The sequence below is a fragment of the Vipera berus genome (genome assembly GCF_964194415.1).
Source record: "Vipera berus genome assembly, chromosome: 2".
Lineage (NCBI taxonomy): Eukaryota > Metazoa > Chordata > Lepidosauria > Squamata > Viperidae > Vipera > Vipera berus.
Genome location: NC_138203.1, coordinates 96146535 through 96160450, shown reverse-complemented (window position 1 = coordinate 96160450; position 13916 = coordinate 96146535). Strand labels below are relative to the sequence as shown.

General features: G+C 40.1%; 1 protein-coding gene across 1 annotated transcript in view; it reads right to left on the bottom strand.

Moving 5' to 3' along the window:
* LOC308661761 (neuronal acetylcholine receptor subunit alpha-7-like) overlaps window positions 1-13916 on the bottom strand; it is a gene marked incomplete at both ends in the record, with an annotated part of 107083 nt that overhangs the window by 9536 nt on the left and 83631 nt on the right. The gene's annotated exons all lie outside the window — the stretch shown is intronic.

Genomic DNA, 13916 nt, shown 5'->3' with positions numbered 1-13916 from the left:
TTGAGGGCGGGACCTATTTTTCAATTTCCCAGCCTAACACACAGTTTGGGATTTACTTGGTAGTCTCCCATCCAAGTAATAACCGAGCACGCCCTGCTTAGGTTTTAAGACTAACCAAAGTTGCTTAGGGACTCTTGCGTACTTCAGATTTCTCTAGTGAGAGTAGCAATATATGAATGATCTGGAATTTCTTTAAAAATGGGCTTTCTGTTCTAAACTGCTTTTTAGTTTTGCTGAATTGCGTGTAAATTTCTATACCTTGGTTATAAGCAAGCTTCTCATTTGTTTCTTGGATGCCTAAAACAGTTGTAAGCAAATTGAGCTACATCATCTTTCCGGCTACTTCTTATTGTCTTTCGTTGTATTTTATAACAATCAATCAATACGAGATTCTATTTCTTGGTATGTTGTGCTGAGTTCATTAATTGATTCATTTTGCTGAACTCTCAACACTGTTGTTGTGAGCCTCCCTAGAGAAAGCTCAGGAAAGCTACCAAAGAAATTCAGTTGCTGCCAGAACTGCTTCTCTGTCAACCTGAAAGAGATTAATCTCTACTGGACTTAAGAATCTGCCTGTTATTGATCCAAAAACCATGCCTATTATTATTCAATGTGTGGGCAGCCCATGATGATGAAACTCCAAAGAGTACATTGCAACAAAACAAAGATCCTCCTCAGCTTATAAAGCTTACAGGTGAATCATATAGAGGTCTTGTGGCAAATGGTTTTGATCCAGAAAAGACAACAACAACAACAACAACAAAAAAAAGCCGAAGAGATTTTTAAAATGTCAGCAATCCAGGAATGCTGGACATGGCTTATTCTATGAAACAGTTACCCTCTGGCAAATGGTGCCAGATGGTTCCTATAGCTGTGCTGATAAAGGTGTTGGAAGAAATTCCAGACAACTATATTTTATTTTGTGCAATGATATTTTGTGTTACTGATGTAGGAATACACCAGGGGTCTTCAAACTTGGCCCCTTTATGACTTGTGGACTTCAACTCCCAGAATTCCTCACCCAGGCAAGAGTTTAATCAGGGAGTGTGCATATGGGCTGTATGTGTCTGTATGTGTTATGCTAACAAAATTTGTGTATGTGTACACAAAGAAGCAACAGACAGGGTGTGTAATGGTCTACTCGAGCCACACGGCCAGAAGAGAGTCAGATGAGGATGTTGCAATTAGTAACATGCCTACTGGTAGTTGCTACTCAAATAATTCTCTAATGAGGATACATTGTGCATTTTTTTTCCTCTGCAGCCCATGACTCATTCCAAGGTATTTTCAAAGATTATTTTACTTTCACTGGCTTCTTCCACCACACAAACTGTAGTCTCAATTTATTTTGTTACTCAAAAGTTAGACTGTTCACAGAGTTTCACGCCTCTTTACATAATCACTTTCCAACATTCCAGTGGATTAGAAAGAGGGGAAAATTAAAATTTCATGTAGCCACTGGACAATCAGTCTAAGTATTATTTGCAAACTATACGCTAAGCAACTGCTGGGGAAGTTATGGCACTGGCTGGAAATCTTAAAATCCTTACAGAAGATCCAAAAGAACTTAGTTTATTAGATCTTAATGGCACAGCATTTGACAGAGAAATATACATAGTCTGTCAGAGCGTGCAAAATCTTATTGCATGAAATAACCCAGGAGTAAACACAGTAAACAGTGGTCTAAAATAAATGGTGCAAAGGTTGGCTTGAAACTTAACATTAAGAAAACCAAGATCATGGCATCCAGCCCTCTCAATTCCTGGCAAATAGATGGGGAAGAAATGGAGGTAGTGACAGATTTTATTTTCCTGGGCTCCAAGATCACCGCAGATGGGGACTGCAGCCAAGAAATTAAAAGATGCTTGCTCCTGGGGAGGAAAGCCATGGCAAATCTAGACAGCACACGAAAAAGCAGAGACATCACCCTGCCAACAAAAGTGTGTATAGTCAAGGCTATGGTCTTCCCAGTTGCAATGTATGGCTGTGAAAGTTGGACCATAAGAAAGACTGAGCGCCAAAGAATTGAGGCCTTTGAACTATGGTGCTGGAGAAGACTCCTGCGAGTCCCTTGGACTGCAAGGCGATCAAACTGGTCAGTCCTAGAGGAAATCAACCCTGACTGCTCTTCAGAAGGCCAGATCCTGAAGTTGAAACTCAAATACTTTGGCCACCTAATGAGAAGGAAGGACTCATTGGAGAAGAGCCTAATGCTGGGAAAGATTGAGGGCAAGAGAAGAAGGGGATGACAGAGAATGAGGTGGCTGGATGGAGTCACTGAAGCAGTAGGCATGAGTTTAAATGGATTCCAGAAGATGGTAGAGAACAAGAAGGCCTGGAGGAACGTAGTCCATAGGGTCGTGATGGGTCGGACAGGACTTCGCAACTAACAACAACAACAGTAAATGGTGGTTTATCTTACACTATCTACAATATCATACACCAGGAACAATATCCATACGTGCTAATACAGGAGGATCCGACAAACCACAGTTACAGCAGGAAACGGAAGAGAGAGAACACATCAGCAGAGCCTTCCCTTTATACAAAGTCTCTTAAAGAGGCACAGACCCTGCTGAGTCATTCCCATCACTACATGTTATATCTTACATTACATAAGCTGGTTAGCTGTTAAATCAATACCTTGACAGAGTCGCTCAAGTTGTTTCTGAGCACTAGCTTCATAACTTTTAAGACTGCACTAGATATTTCCTCCAGAAACAACCTCTAAATCAGAGGTGTCCAACCTTGGTAACTAAGATTTCTGGACATGGCTGCCTTGGGAAGCTGAAGTCCACAGGTCGTAAAGTTGCCAAGGTTGCTCTAAATAAAGTTGGAGATCTTTTTTCCCCCTAACCTATGACTCTTTTGTTCCTCCACCAGTTTTATTCAATACATCTCTTAGGGTTGGATGAGGCTGCTGTCAAACCACAGGAGAAATCCAACAGGCTCCAATATTATCTCTTTATATTAATTATTGAGTTTCAACAGTTTCAGTCTTCCAGAAATATTATTTTAAGGCAATTATCCCAAACTCTCAGAAGAGAGCATTTATTTTGGATTGATCAACAATCCTAACAAAGAGTTAATTGATTGACTAGATTTGGATCATCTTGTCTTTCATACACTTGAGCATACAGTGTAGTATAAGAGTATTAAGTATCAGTCCATATGAGCATCCACAGAATCCAACAATTTGGTGAGAATGATGAAACATGTGTCAAGCTCTGCCCTTGAGATATGTTTGTGACATCATGATGCAGATATAAAAGAGGTGGAGTTTGCATTTTAAAGTAACAACACTTGTTTCATCATCCATCACTTTGGATGCTCATGCTAGACCATTTAGCCCAATGCCCCCACTTTTTTCCCCAAGTAATAAACTCCCAGATCAAGCAAAATGGATTATGAACAATTGTTTTCATTAGCATCCAGTAGTTAAGAGAACAGCACCTCTGGTAAAGGAGGCTAATATTCTTGACATACATTCTCCATAAGGGGTGGTGCTGTGGCTCCGCAGTTAAGATGCTGGGCTTGTCAGCTGAAAAGCCGGCAGCCCAGGTTCAAGACTGAGCACCATGTGACAGGGTGAGCTCCCGTACTCACCCCATCTCCTGCCAATCTAGCAGTTCGAGAGCATGCAAATGCAAATAGATAAATAGGTACCACTTTGGTGGGAAGGTAACAGCGTTCCGTGCACCTTGTCATATAGTCATGCTGGCTACGTGACCACGGAAATGTCTTCAGACAGCACTGGCTCGATGGTCTTGAAATGGAGATGAGCACTACCCCCAATAGTCGGCAATGACTAACGGAGTAAAATCTGCAGGGATTCCTTTAGCTTACCTTTACATTCTCCAGAACTTTGTCTAAAGCATGCTGTACTATTATTCAACTTCACTTGTTCTAATTCTAAAGCTTTTCCTGTTCATTGTGAAAGTATTTATTTTTTACTTGGTGATTAAGTACAATCAACTTTAATTACATGATACAGACTTCTAACATTTTGCAATCTTCGTATCATGTATCTTTTGTCAGAATTCAACTTTGCTTACACGGGCTTTCTGCACTTATAAACCTACTGACCACGAGGAAAAATAGATGTTGAGACAGTTGGCTGAGAGACTCTGCACTTTTATCTCCTGTCCTTGTCCAAGACCCTTACTTTGCATTTTGTTTGGTAATATACACCATTCATTAGTGATGGGGGGTGATTTTTTATCATTCCTTCTTTTCTCAGCTCAACTCTCTTTTACCTGTGTGCAGTTCACATTTTCAACTGACTTGCTCTCCCTCTGTAGACATTAGGATCTCTTGGCTGTAAACACACTTAAATCAGTGAGACTTTCCTATCACCATGTTCTATTCCTAAATAAAGCTTGCCTTTATTTCACTCAAGCCCCAGACTCGAGAAGGCTTTCTCAGAAAAATTACAGCTTTAGCATTCCTCCCTCCAGACATTCTTTCTGCTGTGCAAGTTTATTGGTTAACATCTTTGACTTTTATTTACCATGTTCCCCAAATCCAGTCCCTTTTTCCCCTAAATTATCACCCTCAACTTCTTTAGACTCTTTTTTAGCAGAGAATCTGATACTGCCTTCAACTAATCTTTGGAAAGAGGTGATTAGAATTGTACATCATATTCCAATAGGCCCCTGTGGTTTTGCTGCTTTTAAGACTGGCATTATTGATAGCTTGGTTGACTGATTCGTCGATTCATTCGTGCATTCACGGATATTTTTATGCTGTAAAGCTCTGACATTATTCTAGATAAGAATCATAATCTGAATTCCAGACCTTTTTCTGAATAATTTCTAATTAAAAATAAGCACATCCTAAATCTAAATCCTAAATCACATAAAATATCCTCTTGATTTTAGATTGGAGGGCAGTGGAGGTCTTCACTTTGAGTCTGTGATACAGGTGCATTCAAGAAGCAAGTTGTGCAAATTGCTACCCAGGCCTGCTGCTTTAAAGATGTCCAGTATGCATTCTGATATGGAAACTGAGGCCTTTTAATGAATGACGTCTTCTGGTTGTGTGACTGAAGGCAAACTAGCATTCTATCTTCAGATACGTAAACCACCTCCTTCTAAAGACACTCGGCCCCTCCCTATCTGAATTTTCTTAAAAAAATATAAATGGCTAGCTCAGCCGTAAAACACAAAAGAATGCTGATTCAGATAAGTATAGACACTGGAAAGCAAGGACATTTGATATAACACTCGCTGAAGGAAGCTTCTCGACCAGAGCTCTTCATTTAACTTAAGAAATCCATTATATTCACCTCATTACCTCACTCTCCTGACCTCATTGACACATATCTGCCACAATGCAATCAAATCATTCACTATATTGATTAAATGTATATTGTAAATGTAAATGTATAATGTAATTCATATGCATCCGTATCGTAGACCTCAGTTGCTGAAATAAACTAATTTGGACTTCAAATCAAATCACTATTTTATTAGATGGCCATAGATCAGCATAAAGGGATGGGATGCCATCATTAAAAAGATACAAAGGTTACATGTGTAATTATATATTACAGATGTGTGTACAGACAGGAAAAGAAAAAAAATGAAAAAGTAAAAAAAAAGAATTATAAAAAGATACCAAAGATACATAAGTTAAAAACTAAAAGGATATGCAACAGTAAGAATCTAAAACAAAAGGTAAGATATTAGGGATGGGTATAGGGAAGTAAAAAGGTAGTATGTGGAACCTATCTCTATCAAGTTACAAAGCAGTCTAATACGGCAAACTAGGCAGTTGTTAGACCTAATTTGTCTAATTCACTAGTTGAGCCTGGGAACATTGTATATTGTAGCAGGGTGGGTACCTGAAAGCAACAGGGTGGTGTAAAAGTTTTCTGTAAGTATTTCATAGTAATGGTAAGACCAGCGCAAATGTCTCTGTAGTACAGACATTAGAGAAACACACCCTGTGTTGTTTCTGTCTGTGCAGAACCCCAGGGGCGTGGTCTCTCCACGTAGGGGTTTTCCTGTTCCAGCCATCAAATACAGTTAAGGAGAGGGCATGACATCATTCCAGAGTAAAGGCTTTTCTTTGTTGAGGTACTTTGAGTACTTAGGTTTGCCAGGAAGAAGGAAGAGTAGCTACCTATTGTCCTAAGATATTTAAGAATGATAAATGTGTATTTTATTCCTCTGTGTATTTTCAACAATGAAGTCCCCATGAGCTTTCCTGCTGAAGGTAAATTAGGAAGACCCCCAGGTATTTGGTACAGGAGACCTGTTCTCTCAATACCTGAAGTGGTAAAAGAAGAAGTAAAGAAGAAGACTTTTGGCCATCTATCTCTGTTTCAGGAATGGCTCTTGGGTCTTTTGGCAAATGCCATGATTTTAGCTTTTCTGATAATCGAATTCCAGCTGGTCTTTCTTGCAGGACTGCACTAGTGCCCTCACTGCTCTCTTGAAAGCCTTCTTGAAAGTATTGTTGCATCATCTGTGTCTTCCAGAAAATTTTTGGGAGTGAAAATTGATGTTGTGGAGAGGGCCCACAATAAAAACTGAATAAGAGTGTGGCCAATATGTAGCCTTGCTTGGTGCCTTTCTGGTTTCAACGGGATTGATGAGAGGAACATACATACTAAATGAAGTAAACATTGGTCAACTTAGCAGGCCTCCAATGTGTCCCATAATTTAGCTTGGGATATAAAATTAAATGCTGCTTTGAAGTCTATACAAGCAGCATAGACAATGGTTGTGTTGCAGGTTCAAAATGGAGTCCAAGACACTGATCAGTGGTGGATCAGGCTTTCCTAAAATCAATGTGTTTTTCTGCTTTGGAACAGTGCACTGATCTCCAGTACAAATAAGCTCCTAAGCTTTCTATCCCAGATTTCAAACTACATTATTATTTGAAGAGAGACTCCAGCACAACCATTATATTTACAGCTTAATATCAAATGCCTGCACTACTGATTATTGTGACTGCCTTAGCCATTCTATGTTAGTCTACTCGGGAGACTTCTGCTACTTTCATGACTAGATTACAACATTCAATTGTCCAGCCCTAATTATCTCCATCTATGCACATGCTTTCACTTGCATTCTGGCTTTTCTGTTGTACGCACAACAGCTAGAATCAAAATTTAATAGCTCTTGTAACGTCCAAATACAATTTGATAGTTCTGCTGACCTAAATCAATCATGCAGTGGAGAAGAGAGATATTTGCATCCTGGTAACAGCGTAAGAAGGGACAGCCATTTTAAAAAAGCAACCACGAAATGTAACACATACGTTTGTTGCCTTCTGAATTAAAACCATTTTTCCCAATTCACGGATATGTTTAGAATGTCTGTCACTTTCTTTCTCATTTCATGTCATGCCTTGCCAGTTTTAGTAGCTTATTTCTAAGTGTTACAGCTTCCTGCCTTCATCCGTTAAGATCATCACCTTTCTCACCTCTTTCTAGGTAAGCATTTCAGCTTAAGCATGAAGTCTCTTTCAATAGTGCATCTCCTTCTTCTGTTTCAGACCCTGCAGCCACAATCATAAAGCGTAGGAATACATATCACAGAAATACGCCAGCCAGAAGAATTGGACTGTGATCTGTCCATGTATTTTGATGAAGGCAGTAACCTGCTCACATCTTAACATTGTTTTTCAAAGTGAACTAGGGACGTCCAGCTCATGATTTACAAGTTAGGTTCTCAATTTGTCTGCCCATAAAACAGTGCCTGGTTCACTGTCTATTTTCACTGTTTAAAACGGAAGGACTGCAAAGGGTGATTATAGCCTTCATAAATCTATGCTTGCATTTTTCTCTTTCACACAGAGAAATACGCACATGGGCATAGGTTATTCAATCTTTGGACAGGCATATGTATTGTAGTAGAGATGAAGGAAGAACAAATGCAATGAAGTTTAAAAGGAAAGTAAACAAGATTATTAATTAGCCTCAACATATGTCATAGTAGGTCCTCCGGGAGTCTTCTGTCACAGGCTTTTGTACAGTGACAGATTATAATTTTTGGTCCTCAGGGGAAATTTACTAGCCTTTGCAGAAGAATCAAACAGAACAGCCAAAATTCAGTCTGGTAAGGCATTTTCAGACTAAGACATTTTGTTGAAGTACAGTTTGGTTCATCGGATACATGGAAGAGCTAAACTGCGGTAGGACTTCATTTGGGATAAGATAAAGAGGAAAAAGGGAAGGGGAGGGGAAGACAGGGTGGTCATACAGAGGCAGATTATATATGAAACAGGCTACAAGTATTTTAAAGCAACTACCTCTTTCTTTTACCCTATCGCCACCTTGTTTACTCTTGCTTCTTTGATGTGTATTTATGTATATGTACCTATACAAGCCCCTACTGCCTTTCTCTTTGTGTGAGAATGAGTAATTTGCAAATGGGAATCAATTAATTTTACAAATAGTGACCTTTTTAAGTAGACAATCTATTTTAATTAATAATTCAAGTAATATTAATTCTTTTTCCTGGCTCTACTGTGTCCTACCCTTCCTTTTTTTTCCTTTTTTTCTTTTGAGGAGTGTGGATGTGGAGGATTTTGTATTCACATTTCACGCGCAGGAGGCGGCTCACCTTCTTTTGAGTAAATTTAGTGGTACATTTACTAAATTCTAGTAAATTTAGTTAGTAAACACGAAAACACAATATTCTTTAAGGCACAGAAATATCCCTTCTGAAGCATTGAGTGAACCCAAGTTTCACCCAGAGATGGTATTTGTCAGTTTAATAGATAACTGAAAGTTGTAGACTTCAAGAAAGATGGTGAGAAGACGACCTTTGCTTTTCAAATCTTGCTTGGCAATTGCAGAGAAAATAGAGGAAACATCTGAATGCAAATTCTATAGGGATTAAAACATTTAATAGAAAGAGAAGTGATAGAAGAGTGAAGAGGGAATTCTTTCTTTTGGCCAAGCAATGTTTGCTGGTCACTTTAGGGCAATGTTTTCATTAAGATAACTGACAGGCTACAAGAAGATAGAAGCCTTCAAGATATTCCAATTTATTTATCCTGCAAGACATTACACAATCTGGTTGGGGAAATAGTTTGGAACATATTGTCACACAAATTAGCTAGTGGATAGGTAAGTGTCATTTAGAATTTAGAACTGAAAGCTCACGTAAAGTCCCTCTTTGAGGGCGATGGGCAGTTCAGAAATGTGATGGATGGATGGATGGATGATTTAAATCCCATCATTGGTAGGGGGAAATGGCTGAAGCACATTATTTACATCTTCAGCGCAAATATTGAGCGGCTACTTCATATGCCTTAGAGAAGCAATCAATTCTTCTGAACCGAAGAAGTTTCTTGGATGAGAAGCTAAATGTCTTCAAGCCCCTTTGAAAAAGCACTTTTGGGACTAAGTATTAATTGTAAGCAAGAAGCAGATGAGTGGGATTTTACTGTGTAGCACAAGGCAGTATGAACTCTCTTCCCCATTAGAGATACACCTGAGAGAGAGAGAGAGAGATAACTATTCAGGGCATATCCTAGGCTATTCATACCATTCACCCATTGAGTAACATGTATACTTTCTAGAGGAATTTGTTTTGCTGCTGTGAAGAAGTAATATTAAATTGTTGTGAAGAAGTCTGCATGATCATAGTTTACGCAGAATGTGGGCAAGAGGAATGCGGACTTCATATTAAAGGTAAAGGTAAAGGTTCCCCCGCACATGCGTGCTAGTCGTTTCCGACTCTAGGGGCCGGTGCTCATCTCCGTTTCATAGCCGAAGAGCCAGCGCTTGTCCGAGGACGTCTCCGTGGTCATGTGGCCAGCATGACTAGACACCAAAGGCGCACGGAACGCTGTTACCTTCCCACCGTAGTGGTCCCTATTTTTCTACTTGCATTTTTACGTGCTTTCGAACTGCTAGGTGGGCAGAAGCTGGGACGAGTAACAGGCGCTCACTCTGCTACGCGGCACTCGGGATTCGACCCGCCAAACTGCCGACCTTCCGATCGACAAGTTCAGCGTCCTAACCCACTGAGCCACTGCATCCCTTACCGGACTTCATATTAGGCTCTACCTAATGGTACAGTGAGAGCCCATTTGCTGTAGTGGTTATGGCACCAGGCTACAAACCAGAAGAATGTGAGTTCTAGTCCCATCATAGATACAAAGCTAGCTGGGTGACCTTGGGCTAGTCCCTTTCTCTCTGCCCTAGGAAAGTGCCAATGGCAAATCCCTTCTGTAATACCTTGCCAAGAAAACTGCAGGGACTTAACAGGCAATTTCTAAGAATCACATACAATTAAATGGAAGGGGGGGAGATACATTTATTTTGCAGACACTTCCATCCTTGCAGAATAGAAATTTTAGGTAGGCTAGAATTTGAATGAACATAGAAGGAACTCAGAACCAAAATGAAGGAACACCCAATTTATGGACAAGTTTCTACTGATAATTTCCCCCTTTTTTATCCTATACCTTAAAGCCTAATTTTATGGATGCTTCTATATATTTCAAGATATATCAACATTTCATTATCCTATCCTAAGATGTGTGTTTTTGTCGGGATTTTAAAAAACCCTAATATATAATGAGATGGAGTGGTTTTTTTTAAGTACATGAACACATTCACTTCCGCAAGAACACTGAATAGGCAACTATCTCAAAAACAGAACATTTGTGATTTTCCAGACATTGCTGAACTAAACTTTCCAGGAGCCCCACGCAGCCTAGTCAAAAATGAGATTCCTGGGAATTGTAGGTGAGTCATAGCTAAATCCTATGTTCCTAAGCACCCTAAAAACAATACTCCTGTTTCAAGGTTCATATGTTCAATTTTAAAAGAATATATGAACACATCCTTTTCTTTGATTAAATATTATCAGAGATGTCCTCAGAAAATTGTGGAAGTCCTAGATAATTAGGAATAGAATGATATGCTGTAGTAAACTACTAAGTAAATGCTGAATATTTGGTTGCTTCTCCTAAATATTCCACAAAATGCTGAATATTTTGTTGCTTGTCCAGCCTTGATGACTTCTAGCAGAGACAAACAAAATATTGCTACAATATCATCAGAAACTGAAGAACAAAAAGTGCACATTAGAGGAAAGAAGAATTCATTTTGAATCTACTTCTCCGTGCAGTCATCCTGTGTTTTGGAGATGAATAGAGGAAAGCACCACTCCTCAAGTCAAAAAGCACTGGTTTTATTATCTAAGTAAGTATAACTGAAATAGAGCATGTCCTCTGCTTTCTCTTCCGTCTCCTTTCTTATTCTTGTTTATCAAATTTTCAATCAGCAAAAGTAGCATCATGCAAAGAACTGTCTGTGCTAATGAAGCTTATAGAGTCATGCAAATATCTCAGAAGGATCTATGCAGGTTGCCATGCCCTTGTAACTCCATCAATAGTGCCATTTCTACTTGGCTGGTAAAGAGGGGACATAAGAGTCAGGACGGAGAGGGAGAGAGAAGACAAAATCTATCTGATTTCTGTGGCTTACAAAACAAGAGAAAAAATATAGCTGCTTGGGGATACTGATGTATGAGTTCATCCTATGGTCTTTTTATAGGAAAGGCAAAAAGAAATCCAAAGTAGCAGCTTTCTTTCTACTCCCACCAAGGAGGTAAAGCTGCACCAGTATGTTCTGTTCCAGCCTACGACCGGCCCTGTTGGAATGTCAGGGACAACCCCTTTTTATATTCAATAGGCTGGAACTAATCCAACCAAATTTATTTGCAGAAGCTAAACGAAAAGGTTCAAACAAAAGTTAAACAAATACAGACCAAGACTTTATCAGAAGCTCTTCAAACGGTTGCCTTCAGCAACCAGCACCTCCCACACATTCCCCTTTTAAACAGCAGTCTCAAGGCGTGGCTTCTCATTGCCTTCTCCCGAGTTGCCTCATTGCTTTCCTTTGCTCAGTTCTGCTGGATTGCCTCCTGCTCCTAGCGTCCCTGAACAGAGCCAGCTGTGCATCGTCTTCTTCCAAACTTTCAGGCTCACACAGCTGGGTCTGAGGAGGAACAAGACAGGAGGGGCTTGGGTGAGAGTTCTGTGGCACATCAGAACCTTCCTCTGACACCAAAGGCTCTCCAAACCCCTCCTCCTCCTCCTCAGAATTGTCCGACTCAGCTGCCGAAACCACAGGCTGACGCTGAATCACAACACTGTACAGATATCAGGCAAGAATGCAAATATAAAACAGTCTCCATGTAGACTAAGAGGGGCAAGTTTGTTATTTAGCCTGAAGACTCGGTTTAGGATGACACAGAAAATCAAGACACTGGGGGGAAAAAGTCTTATCTTCCCAGCTTAACACTTTTCTTGCAAAAAAAGAAAATCAAAGAGGCAAAGGAAATGGAAGAGACAGAAGTTTCAGCGGCCACGAAACAAGGATGAGAGCAGAAGACCGTAAATACAGCAAGAAACAGATCAGTGTTGCTCTGCCTCTAGCCAGGAGCATTAATGGCAGATCTTTTGTCTTGCTGAAAACATGTCCAGCTCTAGAACTCAGCCCAGCTCATGAGTACAAAAAGTCCCTGTGGGAATGAAGGAGGCCACAGTACAAGAAATTATCCCGAATGGCTTACTCTGAAGCTGAGGGGAGTTCATCCTCAGTGGCCTATGATCATCATGAAACGCCCTGGAGAAAATATGCAAAAGAACATTGGGTGATACTAATAGATCAATTGTACAAGAGTAAATGTGCCCCAACATTCATTGTGCATGTGTGTGTGTGTGTGTTTTACAAAACGCATAAGAAATGCACATACCATGTTACATACATGACGGCTATTTTTTTTTACAAGAGCGGAACCTCTACCATTCCCTCTTGCGTTAAGCGTAGGGAAAAAGAAGCTGGACTAAGCTGAAACTATTCATATTGCTTTGACATTTCAGGCACAGTTGAAAAACATCACTGTGTTCATAGGTTGCTCGATCATATTGCCCACACAACTCACGTATTAATTTCCATCCCATTTCTCCTAGCCTTTCTTGAGTGCGAAATATTTCCAGTTTACCTGGTAAAGGGGAGGACAAAGTATACAACCGCTAGTAGCTGTCGTAAGTTCTGTCCAGACGACCAGCCTTTCTGTTTTCCGACTCTCCTGTTTGCAGTTTAAAACTGCACAAACAGGATCGATCTGAACAAGAATCCCAGAATGCTGCATGTGCAGTGACATAGTTTACTACTACTGGTTTACAGCGATGATAGAGAATGAGCAGTCAAGCAGGGGATGATCACAGAGAACTGTCAGCCACCCAGCGCTCAGCTAGTTTGTGTGCCTTTCCTCAGAGTGCTTATGGAAGCCCAATAAGCACCAATGGGGAGACACAGTCATTGAAAGAGTGGCCTTTACTGTTTTAAACATTGGAGGATGTGGGCATATGTTGTAAGTCAGACACAGCCTCATACAGTCAAGGTGGGTGGATGGATGTTATTTCAGTCTATAATCTGGTTTGTATATCTCTCTGGAAAGGCCCTTTGAGCAAAATCCTTGGTCAGTCCATTTAACTGGTCATCTACAGGTAGTATTTCATGTACAACCATTTGCTTAATAACCGTTTGAACTTACAAAGGCAGTGGAAAAAAACTGACTTACAACTAGTTCTTGCACTTACAACATCCAGGTGTCCCTAGCCAAAAAAAGGCTGTAAAATCAGGAGCATCCCTCCTGACTAACAACCGCTTTGCTTAGCAATGGATATTCCAGTCCCAATTGTGGTGATAAGTCGAGGACTACTTGTATTTAACTCAACTGCTCGATCCATCTAACAGAGACTTACAAGGTTTCAGGAAAAAGTATCTCCAGCCCTCCAAGAGACTATTCTTTGACTCTTCCACAGCAAAGCCTATGTTTTACTACTAAGCTGCCCCTAGAGTAGTGTCTGTTGAACTGTCTATCCATAAACATCACAATGCAAAACAATCACAAGATTCTAGCAATCATGCAGCC